Below are 6,539 nucleotides of genomic sequence, written 5' to 3'. Positions count from 1 at the left end.
CACGGAAAATAGAAGGAGCCAAGTTAAACCCAGAAACAATGGTCGGCGGGAGGACCGCAATTGGGCAAGGGTGTGGTAAAACTGGACACCTGGTAGAACAATGTCCCCGCACCCGATGTTTTGAATGTGGGACAGAGGGACATATAGCTCGACAGGGTCCTTATATGTATCGGCGGAGGGAGCAAAATGTGTCTGAACCGAAGGAGGCCAATGCTCAGAGATTACGGAGAATATTAATCTCTCGAAGGACGAACGGATCCATGAGTGAATCCACGGAAATGTCCGAGACCTCAGGAACAGAAACTGAAGCAGGAGACTTTGAGCGAGAGAATAGCCAACAAGGCAAGAGGAGGACTTGGGGACGAAAAGGAGAAGCAGCTAGAACACGAGGAGAGTTCTGAGGAGCGTACCCACCGAGGGGCTGCCGCACGTTGAAGTTCAATCATATGAGAGGAGAACACAGCGGTTTGCCTATAATAGACATTGCAGGAGTGAGGTGTCTAGTAGACACCGGTAGTTCCAATACTATCATGTGTCGAGAGGCTGTGGAGAAGTTGTGTAGTGGAGAGAGACACACCGGATTCAGCTATGTCAGTGTAGGTCAATCACCTTAAATGGCTCTTGTGAGGTAGAGGGGGAGGTTTGAACCATTGGGGATTTAGTAAGGGCATCTTAAAAGTCCATATTGTAAAGACCATGCCGAGGGAATATAAATTAATTGTGGGGTGTGACCTGCTAGGGAAGGTGGGTGCTTGGATTAAGAATAGCAAGGGAAAATGGAAGATTAAGATAGAAGGTAAAACCTACAAATGTCGTCAACAACAGAGGAATGAGGGTGCATACAATAGTCCATTATAGGCTAAAAAGAGGAGTGCGCCAGGTGAAACTACTGAAAAGTACAGAGTGGTGATAGATTACAGGAAGGTGAACGAGAATACCATTGACGAAAAGTATCCAATCCCCAGATTTGAAGACATTTTAGTAGACAGGGTGGGCGGGGCGACGGTATTCAGCACACCGGACTTGAAGGGTGAGAGTAGTGAGAATATGGGCGAGCAGGAACACTTCCGTGAGCAGCCAATCAGAAGTGCACAGTGATCTGTCACATGACCAGTCACGTGACCAGTAATGTGATCACAGATTAGCCAGCCAATCTGAGGCCAGTATTTGGTCACGTAAACCCCTAGTGGGGGGATTTAAATTCAAATTTAGTTCGACATAATCTTAACCACTCACGTGATCATTAGACCACACCCCTTTTAGTCATGTGACTGCCACCAGGCGCTGAGTGTGCCCGGCCACCATTTAGTTTTTATGCTGATTGAGATACTTACGGGTTTAGCAGAGGCTGAGTGTACCCAGCCACCGTTATGTTTTTTGATCGCCACCATTTTTATCTCGCGACCTTTTTCTTTTCGTTCATCACCATATTGGTCATGTGACCTATGGAATTGGCAAAATATGAGTGTACCCGGCCGCCATTGTGTTTTTGATCGCCGTCATGGCATTATGAGGGTATCGCGTTACCACCACCACCCATTTATGGATCAGGTACCCACTTTTATACTACAACCTGTGGCTGAGTATACCTGGCTGCCATTTTCTTTTTTGTACGTCGCCATTCTATAATGAGGGTCTCGCGAGCTTTTTCTTTTCGTTCAGCGCCACATTGTGAGGCTGAGTGTACCCGCCCACCATTTTCTTTTTTGATCACCCTATTTTATTGTGAGGGTCTCACGACCTTTTTATTTCGTTCATCACCATATTGGTCACGTGACCTATGGAATTGGTAAAAGATGAGTGTACCCGGCTTTTTCTTCAAGCCTTTCAGTCCAAGTGCTCGTAAGTGGTGCCGAAACCCCGATACTGATTGAAGATTTTTCACTGAATGAAGATTTTTTTTTCCTCGTCTAAATCATAATTTTTTAAAAATCTAAATTAATTTCATTAAAACTTCACCGATTGAAATTATCTATATTTTTTTTAACTGTTCTCTCATCCGGGATTTTTTTCTTTTTCTTTTTTCCTCCGGGTTTCTTATCTTTTTACTGACCAAGATGGTTAATGGTGATGGTCAGACACCACAACAGTCCGCATTGAGGCAGCCAATGCTACAGATCTTAGTGGCGCAACAGGCTCCTGGAGTTCCAGGATGCCCCGGCTGTCCCGGCAGTCCCGGCGGCGGTTCCAGCGCTACCCCCACTACCAGAGAACACTCTCGCGGCTGCTCACGCCAATATGTTGGCAAAAATGAAAGTGAGAGCAGTGACCTCTCAGGATATTAGAAAAGCCATCTCAGACTTGGGGCGGTTCTCAGCCGAAATCGATGAGTTAAATCACTTTATTAAAGGTGGAGATCGCATCATGGAGAGGTTGGCAGGCAAGGTCTCCGAGGAGTTGCTGGACAAGAACGACGCGATTTCGTTCAAGGTAGGAGTCATATCCCGGGTCAAGCGAAGTGTTTTGAACCATGTTCAGGCAGACGAAGAAACAGCATGGCCAGTAGTGAAGGAAAGATTAAAGAAGGGCTATGGAGGAGGCAGATGGTCCCCGGAGGAAGACATTTTCTACATGCTGCGGGAGAGGAGAAAGCATGGGCAGTCTAATGGACAGTACACAGCCACGCTGTTAGGACAGTTTAATCTGACCACAGAAAAGATGAGAGAGACTCCTTGGAGCGGATGTTGTCAGTTGGAGGATGAATTTTATCGACTCCATAATGAAGATGCAACTAGCTAAGGAGACGAATAAAAGAGAAGATTTACAACGAGACGGCACTTTCGTGGAATGTGCTCAAGACATGATCGACGCGACCGCTAGAGAGGAGGATACAAGGATGGATGTCGATGATGGAGGATAGAACAGAGTACCGTACCACTGCAAAAGCAGTCCATCAACACCACGGAAGAGAGAGAACCCGGGTATAGTGGTAAAGATAGAGGCACGGGTAGAGAAAGGCGGCCGAACCTGGGCAAAATACGCAATGTAAGATGGAAAGAAGACAGGAAGTGCCATAGGTGCGGAAAAGTAGGACACCGGGTGGCCCAATGCCCCCGCACTAGGTGCTTTGAGTGCGGCAATGAAGGCCACATAGCACGAAAGTACCCTTAAATGTACAAAAGGGCAGAGACGGGGCCAGGGGAACCGATGGAAATAAATTTTCAGCGGATACCGCGGAAAAGACTGGAGGACAATAGACCTAGTGAGTCCTCTAGTGAAACCTCAGAAGCATCAGAAGCCTCAGGAACAAAGTGGGAAGGAAGAGGAGGACGGAGCAATAAACCGCCAAGCAGTAGATAGCGCCGAGTAAGTGAGGGAAGGAGATCAAGGCAAGAGAGTTGAGGTGGGTGCCAGGAGAGGGGCGACCGCACATTAGATTTTTTCAATATCAGAGAGATCAGTAGTCTGCCTATCATTAAGGTGAGGGGCGTGAGATGTCTCGTGGACACGGGGAGCTCCCACACCATCCTGTGCCGGAAGGCGCTGAGGAAGCTGAGCGGTGGTGAGGGGAAACTCCAGATAGATGTTCAGGTATGTAATCGTCAATTATTCACCCTGGGTGGGCCCTGTGGAGTAGAAGGGGAGGCGGACATTGATTTACAGGAATTTGGGATCGAAGAAGGGGTATTGAGGGTTCATATCGTGGAAAAAATGCCCCGTGAATACTGGTGGGACAACGATCTTTAGTGCTTTAGATCTGAAGGTCGGGTACCACCAAATCAAGATGCACCCGGAGGATCAGCACAAGACAGCTTTTATATACGAAAGGGGGCATTACGAATTTACGAGGATCCCCTTCGGACTGAAGAATCCCCCAATTACGTTCCAACGATTGATGGACGAATTCTTACGGGGAATCGACGAGTCCATGTGCAAGGTATACATGGACGACCTGCTCGTTTTTAGCAAAACGGAAGAAGAACATGTGTCCCAATTGCGCAAGGTGTTCGAACAGGTTTGGGTTAAACTTATTGTGCTAGAAATCAATATTGGGTAGAAACCAAATAAAATTGTTAGGACACACAATATCGGAAAAAGGAGTCAAGCCAGACGCAAATAAGGTGGAAGCGATCAGGAAAATGTCGATTCCAACAAATGTTAAGGGAATCAGGAGATTGTTGGGCGCTCTGAATTACTATATACGATTCATACCGGTGATGGCCAGATATCCTGTACCCATCAACAACCTTCTGAAAAAAGGAAATAGGGTGCAAGTGACACCCGATATGGTGGAAAACATTAAAACATGCATGGAGGCGCTTCAGAAGGAACCGGTGTTGGCATTCCCGGACTTTGAACGTACATTTATCATCATTACGGACGCAAGCGAGTACGCGTTGGAGGCGGTACTGTCGCAGGATTGCGAGGGTGGATAGCGACCGGTGGCGTACGATAGCAGGCGGTTAACAGATGCAGAGACAAGGTACTTGAGCGAGAACTGTTAGGTATTGTGTCGGCGGTAGAACATTTTCGCCCCTATGTTTTCTGGAGGAAATTGGGTACATACAGATCACAGACCGCTTTAATGGGTTGGTAAGCTTAAAGAGTCCTCAGATAGGGTCACCAGATGGAAGGAACTGCTCAACCAGTACAACATCGTAATCCAGTACAAACCAAGAAATGAAAATGTAGTCGCTGACTGGCTATCCCGCGCGATCACCGTAAATGCAATAGACGAAGAACAACCACAGACGTCAGGAGAGGCGAGTCAGTTTTTGCGAGAATGGACGTCAGGGGAAGAAGAAACGCAAAGCACGACGGGTAACGACCATAAGCCATCATCCGAGAACGAAAGCTCCACTGAGGGAAGACCAACGGAGATGGGAGAGCTAGAGGAGGTGGTGAACGATAAATCACACCAAATAAGAATGAAGATGGACTTCGCTAAATATGGGAAGACCTCGATCACCACTATTTGGTCGGCACCGGGTGTCAGGAATGATGAGATCTGCCGAGCGCTGAAAGATGCATCTATACCGGGGCGAACTTACCACCTATACGTCGGGAATGGAGTGGTTTGGGAGAAGATAAAACGCCTCAGGAGATTGGAGAAAATCGGAATGGATCGAAACTTCGTTCGTTGCCTAATAATGGTGAAAACCGTTTAGGACAGAGATCAACAGAGGAAGGTCACCTTGGCATACCACCAAGGGAAGACCAATCACCGAGGCTTGAATGAGACCTACCAAGCCCTGCGACGGAAATATTTCTGGTGGAATACATTATACGGAAAACGATTCAGGAGATAATCGGCAACTGTGAGGTGTGGCTCAGCACCAAATACGACCGACACCCACCCAAGGCGACACAAGAAGAAACACCGACGGCGAACACACCGTTAGTAGAATTACAAATCGACACTTTCACCTGGAGGCGCTACAAGTGGGTTACGGTGATTAACCTCTTTAGCGAAGTGGCCATGGCACATCAGATTCAAAAGAGATCGGGCGAGGCGGTATTGGGAGCGCTGCGTTATTATGCTTCCAGTTCTATGGAGTACCGGAAAGGATATCGTCTGATGCGAGACGGGAGTTCGATAACGCCAACGTCAGAGAAGAAATGAAGGCTTTGGAGGTAATGTGGCATCTAAATAACCCAGGACACCCTAAGAGCAGGGGGAGGTGTATGGAGAGGCTCCACTGTACGTTAAGCGATCACCTGCGGGTATACCAGATAGATAAGGGCCTGGAACCAGACGAGGCTATGATAAGAGCTATAGCAGCCTATAACCACTCCGTGCATACGGTAACGGGATTCGCTCCATTCGAAATTCTGTTCGGACTTAGGGGGCGCAAACGAGATTATAGAAACACGGTGATCGATGGAGAGGAGATCGTCGGTAACGGGAGGGACAAGGTGAGAGAGAGAATCGAAAAGGAAAAAGCCAAACACGTGGCGCGACATAACGAGGGTGTATGTGACATTGTGGGGGAAATTGGTATAGGAACAGTGGTTTACCGTAGAGTGAGCTCTGACAGGGGTAGGGAGCCACAAAAGTATGAGGGTCCATTCAGGGTAATTATAATTAAAGAGCATAATATAGTAACAATAGAGAGTATTAAAGAACCAAAAAAACGAAGGACGGTCCACATAGAACAACTCAAGTTCCCCATAATGAGTAATCTCCATAATTAAGATCTGGAGTTTTCTCATCTATGTAAAATTTTTTTTTTTTGCACACAACAGTTTTATCGCTAGTGTTTATAAGTTTTATGGCAAGAAGAACGGAGTGACAAGATTTATTATTTTTTTAATTGTTCAAGTGTTAATTTTAGTTGATGAAAAGTTTAGTTTATTAGTTTTCGTTTTTTGTGTATAGATTAGTTTGTCTTTAGTTTTTTTCTTGTGTTTTGTTTTTTTATCTTTTTGGAGTTTATGAAGCATGTTCATAAACTAATAGGGGGAAGTTATGGTTGGACAAGGGCTGTATACAACACTAATCCTAACTCCCCATGTAAATAAACCTCAATAATGTCTATAAGAAGCATCATAGAGATAATAAAGCAGTATCTTTCTAGTAAGCGTGAGGTTTAATTCTG

The sequence above is a fragment of the Halyomorpha halys genome, unplaced genomic scaffold (assembly GCF_000696795.3).
Source record: "Halyomorpha halys isolate HHAL.00 unplaced genomic scaffold, Hhal_1.1 Scaffold184.1, whole genome shotgun sequence".
Lineage (NCBI taxonomy): Eukaryota > Metazoa > Arthropoda > Insecta > Hemiptera > Pentatomidae > Halyomorpha > Halyomorpha halys.
This window is presented reverse-complemented; position numbering follows the sequence as displayed.